The 19,458-nt window shown below is 44.9% G+C and overlaps 1 long non-coding RNA gene across 1 annotated transcript; it reads right to left on the reverse strand.

Moving 5' to 3' along the window:
* Positions 1-5,090: 5,090 nt before the first annotated feature.
* On the reverse strand, positions 5,091-18,557 carry LOC141568215 (uncharacterized). Its single transcript, XR_012491263.1, has 3 exons — positions 18,468-18,557; positions 15,001-15,230; positions 5,091-6,059 (listed from the first exon to the last, which is right to left on the reverse strand). It is a non-coding gene; the product is annotated as an uncharacterized LOC141568215 (long non-coding RNA).
* Positions 18,558-19,458: the final 901 nt, after the last annotated feature.

Raw genomic sequence — 19,458 nt, forward strand, 5'->3', positions numbered from 1 at the left:
TAGCAGTCAAACTTTGATCAACTGGCATGCAAAGTAGTGGTTTCAACATCTGTGTGGAAGTAAACAATTAGAAGGGAAATTATAATCAGCTTTTTCTGCATTTTTGGGTAATGGGGTGTTGGCATCTTGTGGTCAGCTTATTTGGCATTCCTCCTGGCCATCTAGCATTCCTTTGGCTGGGGCCCAAGTCTTTACGTTATCTCACTATTATTATAGTTGTCCCTGACGGTGGCTATTAAAGACTGGAAAAAAGTTTGCTCTTAGCTATTGTTCCTCAGGAAAATTGGAGTTGCACATCCTGTTTCCAAGTCAGAACAATTTCAACCTCATAACAGCAACATAAGAGGAAGGATAAAAGTAGAAATACCTAATACTGTATAACTTTCTTTATTGATAGTATCTACACAGGGGAACATGGACTTATAGAAAAGAACAACATGGCAAATATTTAAAACAGAAAATTCAATCCTAGCTTCACATTTGTATTTGCTGTGTCACCTTACAAAAAATCACATCGTTTCTCTCACCTCCCTTTTCTTCCATGTGTATAAAATAGACTTTTGTGCCATAGGCTTGCGATGAGAGTCCAGTAAGGCAGTACACATAAAGGTTTTTTAAAAAATCAGCACTGCTCTGGACACAGAAGGAATCATTATATAAATATTGAATTCCCAGTGTAGATGTACATCACACACAGAGAGCTTTGTGGTTATCATTATTGCATTTTAGTAACCCCAGTTTTCTCCCTCATTTTTAGTCATTATGTCATGGAGACCCCACAAGACACAGGAATAACATCAGAATGGAGTAACATTATCACAGTAAGGGGTAGATGTGTGTGTGTGTTTTCAAGATTTATCCTTTTTCTCATAGTTTCCTATATTTCATGCAAAGGATTGCTGAATATTCATTGATCTATCTAGTACCCACAAGTATGCTATTAGAAATACATTGCTTATCTATATTTTTGAAATGTTGAAATAATTCAGTGTTGATCCTTTGCAAGACAGGTTTGCTACCTTTAAACCGGAGTGACAGCTTTGGTTTCTCTCAAGTTGTGCTGATATCCTTGATATCACTAACAAACCAAAGACTGCCTGTGAGAATTCTGTATGTCACCATTAAATTGAAAAAGGCCTGAAATATAGAAATCTCACTTTGGGTAAGGAAGAAAAGTGAGAAAAGAGCAAGCCACTGGTTATTCATGAATCACTGTGGCCTGCCTTGATAAATATCACTGGCTTCGTTTTCCTCTTCACCAGGCTCATAATTTTCTCCCTGAAGGTGTTTCACCTACACAGGAAGAACTGGGCTGGAGGGATGTCTAGTAAAAATGATTTTTAAAGCCTCTTAAAATGCAAAAGGCTATGTGAGGTTCCAAACCCTTCTTTTTGCATACAGCAACACAATGCCAATTAATCAGCAGACTGGGGAGAGGGGACTGAAACAATATGTCATGTTGAGTGTAGGGTTTTGTGACAACCTAGTAATGTTAGGGGGAAATTAAATAAATACTTAATGAAAAAATTTTTTTAAAAAGATTACAAGTGAGTGGGTCCATATTTGGACTTCTGGTGCAACATTAAATATACAGATTCACCATCTAAATATAGATTCTGCATATAAATAGGGAATATACATGCCATTTACACATAAAATACAGCTGGCAAAAACAACCAGGAAAAGTGTGGCTTGGGGGGTCTTTTACTGTAGACTTCCAAATGTCCTTTCATTGTTTCAACAGGGAGTTGCCTTGTCGCTAGTGCTGACAGGCAATGCTATGTGACATGTTAGCAAACAATTTTACTGTTTTCCTCTCTCTCCTTATGAATGATATTTATAGAGTAAAAATTGCATTTGGTTCTGCTTTCCAACACAGTTATCTTCCTGGGCGTGGATTAAATGTAGATCTGGGTGTTGAAAGACATTTACATAAGTGCTGTTTATGAACGGGGAGGCCAGTTCTTCTGTTATCGCCAGATCATTTAAATCTTAATGACTGGCATTGTTGTCTAAAAGACGGTGTTTTTCCTGCTGAGAAACTGCATTAGATTCAAGAAACAGAGCTCATTTCCATTCTCTCAGCAGTCTCTCTAGAAATGACATGCAGTGCTTGAAACTGTTTATTTCCAAATTCAGGCCTCCCTCGCATCAGTCATCAGCTTCAATTACCAGTTTTCCGAAGCCGAGCCATCAGGCAGTCTGACACTGAGGTCCGGCCTAATTCCCACCTTCTCCAGAGTCAAGAGCATAATGTGCGGATGAAAAGGTGCAAAATAGCCTGGACTTCATTAGCATGCAGGGCCTGGCTGTTCATTTGCTGGCTTCGAATGGAAGTTCTGACACTCGGAGCTGGCTGCAAAATGAGAAAAGTCCTCTTCAGGGGAGATGGGGTCCTCCGTGGTGAGGAAAGGTCATCAGAAAGACAGCTACTGCCCTTGCTCCCTGCTCTCCAGGACTGCTTATTGATTCCAGGGACACCTCATTACACGCCGGATCAACATATTATTGCCATGTTCTGGGACTGAATTGTTTACAAGTGTCTTTATCACCCACAAAGGCCTGCCCAGCGATGCATGACTACACTCATTTGGCTGTGACCTGCCAATTATGTGTTATCCGATATGTTGCCAGTATCTTGATCTTTGCCCGGGTCTTCTCCCGGTATCAACACAGTCCCATTTACTACTTCTTTCTAACCACTCTTTGGGAAAGTAGCCATTAGCCTGTCAGTGTGTACGTGTGGGTGGGTGGCTGGGTGGGTACGCGCGTGCACACGGGCGGGGCGTGTCCTCTGCTACAGGAAATCTGAGCATTGTTTCTCCATTGCTCGTTTTGTATGAGGTTCATAATCAGTTGGGAGAAATTCTCTCTCTCTCTCTCTCTCTCTCTCTCTCTCTCTCTCTCTCTCTCACACACACACACACTTTTTATTTTTTATGGTATCGAGGATAACCCACACAATTTGCAATCAGTATGCGTAGCAGACAGCATTATGCAGCTTGTTACTAAGTTCACTCTGTTTACATATAAGACCCTACGAGAGAGCTGTCATATTTTATTCGGGCATAGCCACTGCATACCACCATTTTAATTTTTCATTACAGACACTTCTATGGCTCCATAAAAGGAAGAGTGGAATAACAACTCGATTAAAAACTCAGTAAAGAGATTGTGCAACCTTCTTTCTCCCCCGAAAAATAGAGACAAGCCCTAGTTTCGAACTGAGTGCATTCTGCAATGCAGGCTTGATTTTCATTTCTCTCCAATGGTGACTACTGACATAACACGACTGATGTTGTGTTGACAACTTTGGTTTATTATTATAAATATTGTTTGGTGAAGCTTTAATGACTACCAAACATTTGGGCCATCTCAACTAAATACTAAGAAGAGGGCTATTTCATTTACATCTCCAATTGTCGTAAAGAATGGCTCTTTAACGAGTTTCCAGTGGGCGATATAGCATAGCAAATTCCAAAAAATTTGCCTTTACTGTTTTGGGAAGAGATATCCTTGGCAATGGGCACAGACTATAATGAGTGAATGAAACTCAAAGATTAACACCCTTCAGAAAGGTGACATCTATAAGTACATTCATTTCCAGCAGTTTCCCAGATTTGCCTGCTATTTAGCTTTAAATTAATTTTCTCCAGATTGTTTGTTGTTGTTGTTGTTGTTATTGTTGTTGTTGTTTTGCTCTTTTCAATTTTTGGAGGAGTTTTGTGAAGTTACCGAGTTCTTTTCTTTCTGAAATCCCTGGTTGTTGGCTCCCTGACAAATGACTAACTGAAAAGACTAAATAAAGACCCCTCATCAGGGTGCTTCAGCTCAATTAGAGTCAATGGAGAGATGTTTGCTTCACCAAGTGTTTAAGGATACTGCAAATTCTGTAGTGTCATCAACCAACAAATAGCCTTTGGAAAAGAAGATGATGGGAATGTTTACTCAATTTATTTTTGGAGACATGATTGCATGTGGATAAGTTTGGTCAAGGGGTAAAGATGGAACAAGTAGGACAGTTTACCAAGATTCCCACCTAAAGTTTCAACGTGGCTGGGGTTCAGAGAATGCCAAAAAGCATGATTGTCAATAACTAGGGTCATCCAAAAGGAAAGGGGTTTCTTTACACAATTCTAAGAGAGTGTAACAATGAAGCAGTGGGAATGTCCAGTCAATGGGTAGTTAGGGGTTGAATGTTCTAGGCAGAAGGAAGAGCTCCATCCAGGGGCTTCTGGCAGTCTTTATAACCAACTCATCTGTTATTTCAATCATAAAAAAGAATTCCTTTCTGTTATGACTCTAATGCCTGATCTTCTTTATGAAACCACCAAATTAATGCCAAAAGATTCTCTTCAGTTAACAGCATAGCCAATAATCCTAGAGTCTCTGGATTTCTTCCCCATCTTTAAGAATCACACATGCCTATGTATATTTTCTGATGGTTAATGGAAAATGCATACATACAGTCTTCAAGCACAGTGGTGTGGTGAAATTGAGACAGCATAGGCCCAGGTAAAGCTGGATGGCCAGGAGGATGCCAACATCCCCTTTCTCCCGACACAAAAGTGCAGAAGTAGCTAATTATTATCTCCCCTATAACTGCCTACTCCCTTGCAGATGTGGAAACCACTGTTCCATATGTACAGTTGATCAAGGTTTGAATGATATTCAACCTTCCTCGGGTGGCAATAATGAGCAGTCCTCCATCTTGTCCCCACAGCGCAAGTGCTAAAATACTCACCAGGCAATGCAGCCAGTCAGTAAAGAAAGCCCATCGTTTTCAAAAAGCCCACCACTTTCAAAAATCCCGTCTTTTTGTGGAAGCCTGCTTTGTCCCCAGCTTATAAAAGCAGTCAAGCAAACCTAGTCCCTGAGTCAGTCTGGAGGACCTTCTTTTCCTCTGTGCTGCCTCCGCTGGGCTCAAGCATAAGCTTAATAAAATTTGTCTGAAAATTTTTCTGGGGTTTCTTCTTGATTACTATCTTGGGAAACCAAAGAACTTGAATGTTGGTAATAAAATGATCAGATGGTAAGACAAAAAATAACCTTGTTTTAAAAGTCATTTATTAAATATAAATGTGCGCCAGGGAGATTTCTAGAAACTTAGAATACATTTACTTATTTATTAGTCACAACAACCCTGTGACTTAGGTATCACTATTCCCATTTTCCAGATAAGGAAACCTTTTCACACTTCTAATCGAGTTTTTAAATGTGCTCAAGGTCCCAAGGACAGAGGCACAATATAAACCCAGGTGTGACTCATGGCAGAGTCCATGCTCCATTCTTCCTTTCCTAGAGCCAGCATCTATTACAAATGTCCAAGAATCCAGTAAAGTGCATTTTCTGCATGCCAGCCAATATCAATACACAAACAGTTGCTAGTCATGATGATGTGTCAAAACCGTCTTTTACATATCTGCGATCTTTAGCCATGTGGTGAGCTGAAGCAAGCCTTCTTTGATTGACATAACAATGAAAGTTTTGATCCAAAGGTCAATTCAGGGCATTTAATTTAAAAATATGGTGGGGGTTGCATGTTTATGGAGCTATAGGAATGCCCCCACTGGTCACTAGGATCAACGGAGGTAACTTTGCCAATGTTCAGCATTTACACTCATCCAGTTGTCAGTTCTACTTAGTGGTTCTACTAAAACTCAGCAATACTTACTCCCTTTCTCTGGACACCATGGGCCAGTTTTTCCACAAGCTTACTCTGCCTTTGAAAACCTAGGGGTCCAGTCACAACAGAGATGACTGGATTCCAGAGACTGGAGGGATGTCCATCCGTTGACTGTAAACCCACGTAACATGCTAATAGGTTCCAGAATCTTCCTTTGGTTCATGTTTCCATTTTTCTGTGTTGTCCATGAGATTGCTAGCCACTTTCTAATGCTAGCCATTTTCAAAATGCATTATTTAGAATGTCTCCTGAACAACTTGCCTGGCTGACATGAAGGGAGATAACTTGTCCACAGAAACCCCTCCTCCTTTGTTCTCCTTTCATTATCAGTGGCCTCTAATCTTACAGTACATTCATGCTGTCCCTGTTTCTCCTGTGAGAGAAAAAGAAACACTGCTCTTATCAGTTAATATGCACTAAGACATCAGATATTCAAATTTCCACCACCACCCCCTACTTCCCATTCCATCTCCAACAGGTAGTACTTGTATTTTAAAAGAGGACAATGCTTGAAGATGCAAGGAAATAGTGTATCATGAGGGAGGGGTGGTGATTGAGAATGGGGAACCTTTCCAGGAACCATCAAAGTGATCCATTCCAGTTACAAACATGGTCATTCCTGCAGATGTGTGTGTCACCTAAGCCCTACTTAGGCTGGGAGGATTTCAGAGTTATTTAATTTTTCAGAATAAGCAGTTGACAACTGTAGATAAATCTACTAGAAATGAGCTCTACTGATCTAGATCTTAGCCCAAAAGCATATGCATGCTGGTCACTCCCACTACCCAGCCCTTACTTCTGTGTCCTGTCTATATCTTTGCACAGATACACATCAAGAGTCCACTGTGTGTTCCAAACTGCACAAAGTGTTCTTAGAACTGTAACCTATATTTTCTGCCTCTAAAGGGCAAACAATAAGCAGCAACAAAAAAATGTCACAAGATAGTAAAGGACTAAGGACAAAATAACAAGTATATGTAATAAGACATGCCCTAAGAGTTCAGATAGGGCTAGAAGACCCCAGTGGAGTAATATGATGGGAAAGGCTTCCTACATGAAGTAGGATAGGAGGATGTCTTGGGGATTTGCATCACTGGGAAGAGGTGGGTAGGCATGATAGACAATAATCGAATGTGGCCATGTCACTTCTTCCTATTTCTTTATACACATGCAGCTCCCCCTATCAAGAGGAGCCTATTTTCTGTTCCCCTGAATCTGGGCAGAACTTGTAATCTGCTTTAATGAATAGAATGAAACAGGAGTGACATTTTGAGGTTTCTAGTCACACAAGCCTTAAAAGGACTAGCAGCTTTTACTTCCTCCCTTTTGGAACCCAACTGCCATGTGTGGGGGAAGTCTAGATAGGGTTATTGAATGGTTAGAGGCCACGTGGAGAGAGGCCCTAGAAGATGAGAAGACATCTTGGCCATTCCACATGAATATGCCCAGCTGACCCTTCATGAAGAAGTGCCCAGCAAATCCTGCCCAAGTTCCTGACTCATGGAATTGTGAAAAATAATGAATTGTTGTTGTTTTACAAGGTCTGACAATTATGTTCACAAACTTATTACAACAATGTTGCTAACCTTTTTTTGATATCAGAAGGATTATTCATTATGAATTTGTACCAACTGGACAAATGGTTAACCAAGTTTATTATTTGGAAGTGCTGAAAAGGCTGCATGAAAAAGTTAGACAACCTGAACTTTTCGACAACAATTCATGGCTCTTGCATCACAACAATGCACCAGCTCACAGGGCACTGTCTGTGAGGGAGTTTTTAGCCAATAAACAAATAACTGTATTGGAAAACCCTCCCTACTCACCTGATCTGGCCCCCAATGACTTCTTTCTTTACCTGAAGGTAAAGAAAATATTGAAAGAAAGACATTTTGATGACATTCAAGACATCGAGGGTAATATGACGACAGCTCTGATGGCCATTCCAGAAAAAAGAGTTCCAAATTGAAGAGTAGACTTGGTGCTGGCATCGGTTCATAGCTTCCCAAGGGGAGTACTTCAAAGGTGACCATAGTGATATTTAGCAATGAGGTATGTAGCACTTTTTCTAGGATGAGTTCGCAAACTTAATTATCCGACCTCCGTAAGCCACTATGTTTTGGGATGATTGGTTAAACAGCAACAGATAACTGATACAGTGGAGATAAAGGGGCATACATGAGTGATTAGCTGCTGTGTACATGGAAGGATGGCATAAATAAAATGAGAGTGAATGCACGTGGAGCCCTAAATTAAGTAAACCCATCTGTCTAGAGCAGGCATTTCAGATTAACAACTAGATCCAGAAACTGGGGCCAGATAACTTTAATGTGGGAAAGAAATCTTCAAGACTTCATCCAATGCTCACTTAGATGCTTTCAGTGTCCTGTCAGTAGACCCTTGCCGTTATATTATACTTCAATGTGCCCAGCTCAATGTCCAGCCACCAATACCTACATTTCATTTCATTGCATGGGTGCTTTTTTGTTGGTTTGTTTTCATCCCTGAAACCTATCTACTTATGCAACAGACCAGAAGTATTGGGGAAATAATGCCCATGAACAATAGCCCTTCAGCTAATGACTGATAGGAGATGGTGTATAAATATCCCAGCTTACTCTAAGGTGGACTCCCTCTAAGACAAGTGTTTTACACTGTTTCCCAGAGTTCCCTTGATAGAATTAAATCTTAGTTGACCACAATGGTAACTTGCTTTATAATGCAATTTAATGGCTGCCTTCCCTTCCCTGTGGCTCAACCCCACTCCCCAACTAGTATTTCCTGAGATACCCTCCCAATAAATGTCTTGCTTTTGGGGAAATCCAAAAAATGCTTTCATTTTACAGTTAAGAAAAACAAAGCCAGGATGTGGATTACTTTGGGTGAGTGCTACAACAAACTGAACCAAAATATGCCGTTTGTTAAACAAAATAGCAATTTATTTCTCTCCATGCAACCGTTCAGGGAGAGAGGACAGAGTCTTCTCCAGGAAGTCATTATGTGAACCCAGACCACTGGGGGAGCTTTTTCATCCTCAGTACGTGGCTCCATTAGCATAATTCCCAGCCAACAAGAAGAGGAAGGTGCAAGTATGAGATGACAATTCTCATCACTTCAGCTTGCAGTTCATTGGTGAGAATTTGGTCATCTGGGCCGCATGCAGCTGCGAGGGAGGCTGGGAGATGTAGTCCCACTGGGCAGCCACATGCCCAATAAAAAGAGAATAAATTAGTGAGAAGTGGCAGATGGGAGTCTCTGACATGGGAAGATTAGGTGATTGCTCAAGTGCCTGTAGCTAGTTAGTGGACAACTAGAATGATAAGCTTTCTACCCACTATTTTTTTCCTACTACCTCCACATTGATTCCAACTAGACTGTGTCAGGTCTCAATTGTCATGCTTAAGAGTCTGATATTCTTATCGCAGAGTCAGCAAAGCAGAATAAGCCCTTGGAACCCCTTTGAACTTCAGTCCACACTAGGCTGCTGAATTGGACTTTCTGGGCAAAGCAAATGGCATTAGAGGTCACAGTCCCTATTGCCCATGACCCTCTCTTTTAAGCAGAGCCAACCAGCCTCACTGCTAGCCCATGTTGCCCATTGGTGCAAGTTTAAAAAAAAATAATGGTCCTCTTCCTCAAGGAACTCTACTACCATACACCAGAACAATGTCTTAAGAACTATACAAATCTACAACAGTGTGAGGGGTGCCCCTGGAGTTAGGTGAAACTTTACTTGTCTACAGTAATCAAGAGACCTGGCCAGGGGAAAGAGAGGAAAGAACCATGGGGCTGGTTGACATCCTTGATGATCAGAGACATTTTACAGTCATCTCTGAAGAATCCGGACTTGTTTCCGTGGCTTGCAATTATCCACAGGCTCTTTATTATTTTTGAACCTAATATCAGGGATGGAGATGCCCACCCAGCATGACTCATTTAAATATAAAAATAGAGGAAAAGGAGAGCAAATGGGTTTACCTTAAGCAAATCTTGTTCATAACTTTTACTGCTAACCTATATTTTTCAAATTCAGTTTTGATTTGATTTGGGTTTAAGCTGGCTGTATATGTAGAAAGTGTCTTTTTTTAATTGTATTTTTATATAAGGGCAATGGAAGCAAATGAATGGAAAGAATTTGTTTATTGGAAGAATTTGTTTAATAGCTCTGCACTGTTCTCGCCTCTCAAATTTAAAAAATCCTTTTATCCTCAACAGAAATAGCACTGAGTTTTTAAATCATATTCTGTCTCTTGGCCATTCTTTAAGTTTTCCCAAGATAGAAGGTATATTTCCTTTACAATTAGGTTGGAAATTACCATGGTGCGTGTTGTTTAACTTACTGAACATCACCTGTTACTATAGTTCCAATATTTTTAGTGCAAGTGTACATGATTAATAGTTACCTCTGATTTGAACTCTACAAAGTAAGGTGGTACTCTAGACTTTTTTTCCCAACAATTTCTGGTTATGTTCAGCAAATCTCCCTCCAATGCAGACCTCAGTCTCATTTAGGAGACTGTGTTGAAAATATGTGTCTAATCACCAAGAAGCCAAGCATTTATCAGAATAATCCTTCCAAACTCATCAACTTTAATGGTATACAGACGGCTTTTGTGGAGAGAATTCATTAATTTAAAAATATATATATCAAAATTTCAGTGTTCAGTGGCTTTAGTCAAAAACATAATCAGAGTTCCCTGCCTTCTTGTTTAATAGCTGTTTTCTGCCCACATACTGCCTTGAAAAATAGTCAAACAAATGTAAAGAAGATAAATAAAAAGCATAAACGAACTACTGTTAACAGGGATAGGTTGTGTGCATAAAAATGAGTAACGTCAGAGCTGCAGATTAAGAAACCAAATATACTGGTGTTTAAAATTAGAATGGTTCCCAAAAGAGTTGATAATGTTCCATTTAAGAAGTGAAATGTTTTCAAATCACTCTGCTGGCTAGAAGTCTGAATCAAAGTCAGAAATTAATAAAAAGATACAGAGAGAGACCTCCAATCATAAATAACAGAGACAATTTGTGTACTTGTAAAAGCCTGCAAGGCCTAATGGTGTCTGTAGTTCTTGGGGGGTGGGAGGCTGAAATCTAATGAAATGCAAGAAGAAAATGTTAAAAATAGAAATGAACGTGTTTGTAGAAAAGCTATTGTTGTGTTCTTATGACATAATGACTTGTTTTCTAGAAAAGTAATTCTAAATTGAGCCCAGGCAAGCATTGTATTCATTGTAAAGTTGTATATTTAGACCTATAGTCTGAAGGGTTTGCCTGTATTTAGAGCTCAGTACTACCCCAGGCGCATTAGAGTACAAGGACAAGCTCTAGCATAACACTGCTCAACACTACTGTGAACTTCGGGGTAGTTTTCAGTGGCTTCAAGTACTTAGATTGCCAGCAGTGTAGGAAACAGAAAGAATATTGAATGGGTGAGGTGTATACATCAAACAGTAAGAATGTATAGACAGAGATAAGGATCCTAGTCAAACATCCTGTTATAAGGCAGTCAGTGCAGAACAATTCCAGGATAAACACGAACTTGTAGTAAACAGAGCTGCAATGCACAGGTTGCAGAAATTAGAGCAGTCTGAGTCTCAGTCAAGATCAAATTCTAGACTTTATATCAGGAACAAGGCTCTGCTGTCAGTGGCAGAAAGATACAGGAACAGAATCACAGCTGTGAAATCTTTAGAGATAGAGATAGCAAAGAAAGTGCCTAAAATTGGGTCTTTTTGGACAACAGGATGGCCTACAAGTGCCTCCTTCCAAATTCAGGCCAACGCAATGTTTTGGCTGACACACATATCTAGTTGGGGGTGAAGGTAGGAAGGAGGAAGTGTGCTCAGGAGGAAGAATGGGGAGAAGTCAGTTAAGGACTATATCCAGCCAAAATAACTCACCCGTTTTCTGGTAACTCAATTTGTTTTTTTATGTATTTATTTTTGTAATAATACCTGCATGTAAGGAAAATATTGAAAGGTACAAGAAGCAACACTGTGAAAATTTGGTCTCCCTCTCACACACCTACCTGGTGCCCCTTCCAGTAGCAACTACCTAAGTAGATATTTCCATACACAAGTCCAGTCACTCAATTTCAATCCATGATATTAAAGAAAAACAGCCCCTACCCCATCCAGTCCCTTCCAACACCCATGTCTTCTCCTCCCCTTCAGGTTATTCTTCACTCAGTCCTTCTCCCCAGCGTGTCTATTCATCTCAGGGTCTTTAATAGATGACCTGCCAACCACCGTGATGACCCAGGCGTTTTTATTTCTTTTTTAAGAGGCAGGGTTATTACTTAATGATAATGACTTATTTTACACATTGTTGTCTGCTGATGTTTAAAAGATAAGAAGACATTTGTCTGGCAGACGCCTAAAGGCCCTCGGAGGACGCCTGGAGACCCTGCCAAAACGTTTCCAAACTGAATAGTCATTGGGCTGCCAGATAATTCAGAAACTATTTGTATGAGCTGTTTATCAAATTATTAACCGCACAGATGTTGTTTGGCTGAAGAGCAGCTGAATCCCCTTTCTGACAGCCGCGGAGACAAAGGTCTCCAGGAATAATTGGAGATGTGCATGGAATATTAAATTAATTTACTGCTCTTAATTCTTATGCAAATTCTGACCTCCAATGGCGCCAATCAATTACTCCGCGCCCAGTGAAAGCGAAGGAGACAGTTTCTTTTCTTCTCTTTGCCTTTTTTTTTTTAAAAAAAAGAACTCGAAAAGGAAATATTTGCAATGAGCAGGCGGTAGAAGCACCGCATAACTGGAATTATTTAATTGAATCTCCAAGTTTTCAGGGATGTCGGTAGAGGATAAAACCCCAGGGAGCGGGCAGGAGGCATGTGGAGGGCGGAGGAATTTGTTGGCTTGACTGTACACCTGCGGGCTTTGGCACATAGAATGATCAGGAACCGGTGAAGGCAAATAAAACATTGGTCTGCAGCGGACGCTGGCCGTAGTGAGGCTAAGAGTTCACGTTTTGGTGTTCCCTCCGCCGGCGACCCGGTGTAAGCACTGCGCCCTTCCGCAAACCCGGGGCAGGCTTGGAAGCACCTCTGTGCTGCTTTCCTTCGGAACTCTGACTTCCTTTTACTTAGCTTTTAAGGGAATTAAAATTAACCCGTCTTTACAGCTGAGAGAGAGCGAGAGCGAGAGCGCGAGCGAGCGAGAGAGCGAGAGCGAGAGCGAGAGCGAGAGCGAGAGAGAGAGAGAGAGAGAGAGAGAGAGAGAGAGAATCCCGGATTGGCCGAAATGCGATTTAATTGTCTCCTGGGTGAAGTGATACCCACTTTTTTCTCTGAATAGAGCAAACGCCCAGGCTTTCTCTACGCTAACGGCTTAAACTCTGTGCTATTTCTGCGCCCCTAAGCTGGGCTGTAAAACTGGGGTCTCTGAGTCTTTCATCATCTTTTTAATAAGGAAAACCAAATCCGGCGCACAATGTCATCAACCCCGGCTCGTCTTCGCCGGGACCTCCGAAGCTCGATGATGGCGCCAGCAGCCCCCGGCACAGTCAAGACTCGCCGCCTTTCAGCTTCTGGCAGACCCCACAAAAGCCAGACGACAATATCAATTAATCATGCAGCCGGCAAACAAGAAGATTTATCCCGCGACAAACAGCCCCACCGAGAGCCGCTGAATGGGCGTGATTAGCATGTGAAAAGGAGAGCAAAACTCCGTGGTTCAACAGCTAAAGAGCAATTTGATGGGGCTGGGATGGGGAAATTACTTGATTAGCGTCCTTCGGAGGAGAGCACGGTTACAGCCCCTCGCCAGGAATCCGACAGGGAAACAAAACGCGCCGGCAAACGCAGCAACATAGAGGGAGAGCAGGCGAGGCAGGGAGGGTAGCGCGGGCCCGCACTGCCTAGACGTGATCCCGGAGGGGGGCGCGGACAGTGAGCAAAAGGGATGACCGGCTGCCCACCGCCAAAGCCCTAGGCCCGAGCCAACAGCAGCAGCGACAACTGGTTCTCACCTCCCTTGCCTAGGGCCCCCACAAGACACCCAGCGCTAGAGGTTGGCCTTTACGCACTTTCCGGGCTCTCCCAAAGAGAGTGCAGAGGGAAAGGCCCACCCACGCCGTCCCTGTAACCCCACGCGGGGACTTCAGGGGAGCAGCCCGCTGCAGCAGCAGCCTCTGCCAGGTCCAGGGCTAGGGCCCCAGTCAATGCCAATGGCGTGGCTATTCCACCAGTATCTCTGTGGTCCCCTTCACGCGGACAGAGCAGATTGGAGCCGGGCAAGATGCGTTTCCCGGCTCCTCCGAATTTAAGCACCCTCTTCCTGTTTCCTCGAAGAAAAGCTGCTGCGTTTGGTCTTGATGTTTGACAAGAAAAGGGTTCGCCAACGGCGTGGGGAGGGGAGGTAGGGAGTTGGGAGGGAGCGCCCTGAGTAGGATGGAGGCTGGAGGTTCACAGGGGCGCGCGGGTTGAAGGTGCAAGGACCTTGAGGTAGGGACCTGGATGGAGCAGGACCTGGGGCTCTCCCTGGGCTCGGGTGGGCAGCCCTAGGCCTGCCTTGGATCCGGATACTCTGGGCCAGAACTGGCATCGTGGGGAACTAGTCATCGAGGCTTCCTCCTAGGCGGGGAGGGCAGCTTCCAAGGCTCGCTGCCCAACCCGACCCAGGGTTTATTTAGTAGGTACCGCACTTTTGATTTGCTCGGGAAAAGAGAGACTGGGTGAAACACTAAGAGACAGCATAGCTCATGGTCCGAAGACCAAGGCCAAGTGGAGGATGTGGACACATTCAGGCGTGGCTTCATCCCATCTTGGGCGGACGCCCACACCTTCGCTGCACCCCCACACCACTCCGGAGCTAAAGTCTGCACCAACCCCAGCAAGAACTTACTAATAGATTCCCATTCTCAGCGTGCCTGTAACCTTCCTTCTGGAAGCCCACAACCGTGTACCCCTTGGCTCCTCCCAGTGTCAGGGAAAGGAAAGGCTCCCCACCCAGTATCCACAGGCCCAGACTCCCTCTGGAACTGAGGACTCACTAAAGGGGTCCTTCCAGCTCACACACTGAATCAGGGTGCACAGGTGAGTCTCCGGGGACGTGACCTTCAATGTACCTGGGAGAGAGAGATAATCGAATTCGACCTTCGTGAAGTACATTAACACAAATGTAATAAATACTTCAACAGACGGATTCGCCAAAGGCCCTGGAAGTCTCAAATTCACCCTGCCTCTTGGCACAAATAAGCCAAGCACTAAGGAGTCAAATCTTGTTTTATATAAAAGTGGGGAGATGGATCGCCCCCCCTAGAGCTGAACAACTGTCACCCAGTTAACAAACCTCAGCTCGTGGCCGACTTTAGAAAGCTTAATTCTTTCTGAAACGCCTCTGGCAGCGGTGTGCAGCGAACTCGAGCTCGTCCCTCTTCTTTATTTCTTCTGCGTCCTCTCTCTCTCCCTCTCGACTCCACGCTGAAGTCACAGTTAGGCTTCCTCCACTTTCTGTCCCCAGACGAACCCCGCTAGCCACGGTCACTTGCCTTGGCGCCAGGGCTGAGGTCAGAGAGGGGCCTGCAGGTTCAATGGTAAGCAGGAGGAGGCGGCAGTGGCACGCTCTAGCTAGGACCCCGACACCTGCCAACATGGAGCGCGCACACCAGAGCCTCGGATCCCTAGACCCGCGGCAGTCCCCTAACGCGTAAGCCCTGCAAGGAGCGCCGGCGGACAAACGGAAATCCGCGTCTGGCGCACCCACCTCTTTCTGTACTCAACCTTAACGGGCCTTGTGGCCCTGAAGCCCTTTCTCCCGGTGGCTAAAGCTTTTCATTTTAATTTCAAAGCCAAGTGATTGAACCATCTCTAAGTTGGCTAGCGGAGAGGGCTGTGGCAGGAAACCCGGTGGCTGAAAGCCTTTGCCTGGGGGTTGGCAGAGCTGTTCCCAACAATAGCGACTGCTCAGGACTGGCTTTGTAGTTGTTTTTACAAGTTCTGCCCGGTGCCCAGCACATTGCCCTGAAAAGCAAAAGAGGCTGCTGCAATTTATTCCAATGGGCGGTTTTTAAGAAGCTGGCAATTTGGACCGGCTGGGTGTTATTTAATGCAATATGAAATCAAATGATCCTATTTCTCAAATAACAGTGTCTGTGAAGAGAAGTGAATCCTCTGAAAGGGTAATTGTCTGCTGATGGTGTTTCCCATTATATGCGGTCTTGGCCTAAATGGTGTTGGGCAGCAGGGCGTAGAGCGAGGGGAGAAATCAATGTACAAGTTCGCACTCGGGAGGCAGGAAACAGGCAGCACGGCTCGCGTACTGGCACGTTGAATTAACAATGCCACCCGATGTGCCACCGATTTCGACGGGTCATTTTGCAGGTGTCCGACATTTTGAAGGTTAGACATGAGTGATCTTGTGGATGAGAGAAAAAAATTAACTCTTCCTCCTTTCTCAAGTTTGGGAATGGTTAGAAATTGGAGATTGCCCTCACCCTCACTGTAACCTGGCATGCCTTAGTCCCACTACAGCACAGAGTGATGATAATCCGGGAAATAAAACTTCACTTGGAGACCCTTGCCCACCACCACCACCACCATGTTAATATTGAAAAGAATCTTTCCAGTCCAGCTTCAGTAATTTAATTTCTGGGAAAGATTTTTGTGTCCACAAAAAAAAAAAAAAAAAAAAAAAGACTCCTGTTATTTACGCGGTATACGGCACGTTTTGGAGGAAAAAGTTGGCCGTGAGCTTTTAAATTGTCCTCCCGTGACCCTAGCCACTGTTTTTTGTTTTTGTTTTTGTTTTGTTTTTCGTGAAAACCCGATATAGGAAAGGGTTCAGCTTGCGGCTGAGAGAAGCAAGGAGGAGGAGCAAATTTAAGGAATGATTTTAAGAACAGGGACAAAAGCAGCGGTCGGCGACTTGTGCGCCTGGCCTTGGCGCGTCAGTACTCGGGGGGTTTCTAGCGCCAGTGCGCACACTGATAATATCTGGGGCTACCTCTCTGCAGAACATTCGTGGTTGCTGAGGCTGTCGCAGGTAGCAGCCTTGTCCATAAACCCTTGCTACTCAGGCACCTCGAGGGGCGCAGTCTCCTCTTTAGACTATCCTGCAGGCCTGGACAGAGGAAGGTTCTGATAGAGCAAAGACAACAGGGAAAAAGGCGTCTCCAGGGCCACACCAGGGCCAAGGACGCGTCAAGGCTTCTGGGCGTTTCCTCCACCCCACCACCCCCACCCTTCAAACTTTTTTCCTAAGGAGGATTTTGTGTGTTCCTAATAGCCTGGAATTGTAGGCACAGCCTACACCCTCTGCTAATTCTGGGCATTTCAGGCTGAGCCTCCTAGAATGATTTTGTGGCTTGTTGCTGCTCTAGCTAGGCAGGTTCATTTTTATATTCTCCGGGTTTTTTGATGTATATATTATTATATGTTTCCATACTGTAATCTCTGTTTACAAGTCCATTTGGTTGCTCATAACTTTTCCCCTTCCTTGGCGCTACTTCCAAATATCTAGAGAAGCTGAGGAAGAAATGGTAATTCGTGTATATCCGAGGAGCCCGGCCTAGCAAGCGACTATTCCTTCCTAGGAGGAAGGTTCAGCCACCGCACCGGCAGCCTAAGCCCGGACACCATTCCCGCCATTCCTGGAGCTCTCTCCGGCCTCTCTGGCTGAAGGAAAACCGGTAGGCTGGGTTCAGCCGCAGTGTCCCCTACGGGATATCATTGCTTGGCTGAAAATCCAGCCAGCAGCTGTCCTACCACCAGGCCCTGGGCACCGCCTGGACACTGGGCCCTCCAGAGCCCGGGTGTAGTGCTTTCATTCTCACCCTTCAACTGGGCGTCTGAACTGCCCTCATGCTATTCCCAGGGTTTTCTGGGGACATCCCCGCCTCTCCGGGGCCTGCCTTCCCCCCCGCTGAATATCAAGCCCCTCAATGCGATCACGAAGATGCGACGCTTCCTCGGGCACGGAGGGGCCTCTCAGGGTCCCTCTCAGATTGCCATCCCCTGCTCAGACCCGGCGCTCTGCATTGCAGCAAAAGCAGCCGCCTCCCTCGCCCAGGGCAGAACTGCACCACCGCGGTGGGGACAGTAAGAGGACAGCGAGCCCCTTTAGCCACGCCAGCCAGCGCAGGGCAACCGCCTCCAAACTTGCGATCACCCCTCTCCCAGAGCCTGTCCTCGACCCGTTACAGAGACAGCTAGGAGTCCCCTCAGTAACCTCAAAGGGGCTTAGATCCGCTCCCGGCTCTTCCTCCTCAATAAACCAAGTTATGTAGTAACCCCGGACACTTCGCGCGTAATTTTGTTAGCGCCTCTCAGCCTTCGGGAGTTTTCAGGCACTTCTGGGCTTTATACTCCCCCACTTCCCCCGGACGTGCCCCAGCCTTGAGCTAGCATGACCCCAGCAGGCACAGGACAGGGTTCTCGGGAGGGGGAATAGAAGGGGCTTTGGGTGGTTCAACCCAGCCACCAACTCCCCGCCTGCAGGGAAACCCTCAAAGTCCAGGCGCAGGGGGGCGGGTGCCGGGAGGAGACCCATGGTCTCCAGGCCCCGCGCCCCCTCTTCCCAGTGGTTTCCAGGTCCCAGGGACTCTCGGAGTCCCTGTGGCGGAGAGAGAGGGGATTAAGAGATAGATCTTCCCTTGTCTGGGCCGTTTCCCAGCCCCTCCGCGCCTTTGCCGGGAGCAGAGCCGTTGCTCGCCCAGCTCTGTCAGACGGAGGCTGCCCTATACCCATAACTCTCCGCTCAGCAAACCGCCTTTCCCCGACCCCCACCCCTGCGGCCCTCCCCTACTGAGACCCACTGACCTTGGGAAGGCGCGGCCCGGCGGCGGGCAAAGCCTCGCAGGACACTAAAGAGGAAGAGCGCGGCTTCGCACACTGCTCAGATCAGCTGGCTCAGCTGCGTCGGCCCGGGCGAGTGAGGGAGCGCAGAGCTCCCCGCCCCCACACCTTATAATTTAATCACACGCGATATTAAATTATCAAGGCGCTCATTAATCACCATGCGAATTATTGAGACTGAACACACTGCCGCGTGTTCTGGAAGCCCAGACCAGTTCGCGGGTCGGCACGTTGTATGCATTTGGGGTAAGAGGGGTTGTCGAACCAGTTAAGAAATACTGCGAGCCCCACGCCGGCTGACCAGGCCTTTTGCCTGGAAAAAGATTTGGAAAAGCGTAGGCTGGGCTTCTGAGTTTGGTCGAGGGTTTGTCAAAAGCCCAAACGCATCCCTCCCAGACCCCTTTCCTTAATATTTGGGTTTTAATCACGATGATTAAGACAGCCTGCGGCGTATCGATCAACAGCATCTTAATTTGCAGGTTTTCCCGGAGGGTGAATTTGACCTGAATCTGTGCATCTTCATTACCTACTGTGGACGGTGTGAAATTAATGCGTTTGAAATACAGATGAAATCTCACTGAAGTCATTTCAAAGGACAACTTTTCACCCAACTCAAAGGGGCTCTCTTGCCTTTTCCCTACTATAGAGGCGAAGAAAGGAAAATAAAGGATTTTTTTCAATTAAATCCTTAATTTGAGGTTTTCTTTTTAGAAATAACCCATGTGTTTCACTCTAAGGTCCTTAGAAACTGGTTTTATTTTCCAATTTTTTCCCCTTATTTCTATGGATTCTGTAAATGAATAAGCCAATTAAATGAAAGTTCATATGATTTGATTCCATACAATAGAAGCAAGTGCTCATAAAAAACTTTTTTTTTTTTAGTGGCACAAAGGAGGGTAAATTAGTTCTCAGCATTCAGAATCTAACAAACCAGCAGAATAATAAACAAAAGAAA

The sequence above is a fragment of the Rhinolophus sinicus genome, linkage group LG13 (genome assembly GCF_036562045.2).
Source record: "Rhinolophus sinicus isolate RSC01 linkage group LG13, ASM3656204v1, whole genome shotgun sequence".
NCBI lineage: Eukaryota > Metazoa > Chordata > Mammalia > Chiroptera > Rhinolophidae > Rhinolophus > Rhinolophus sinicus.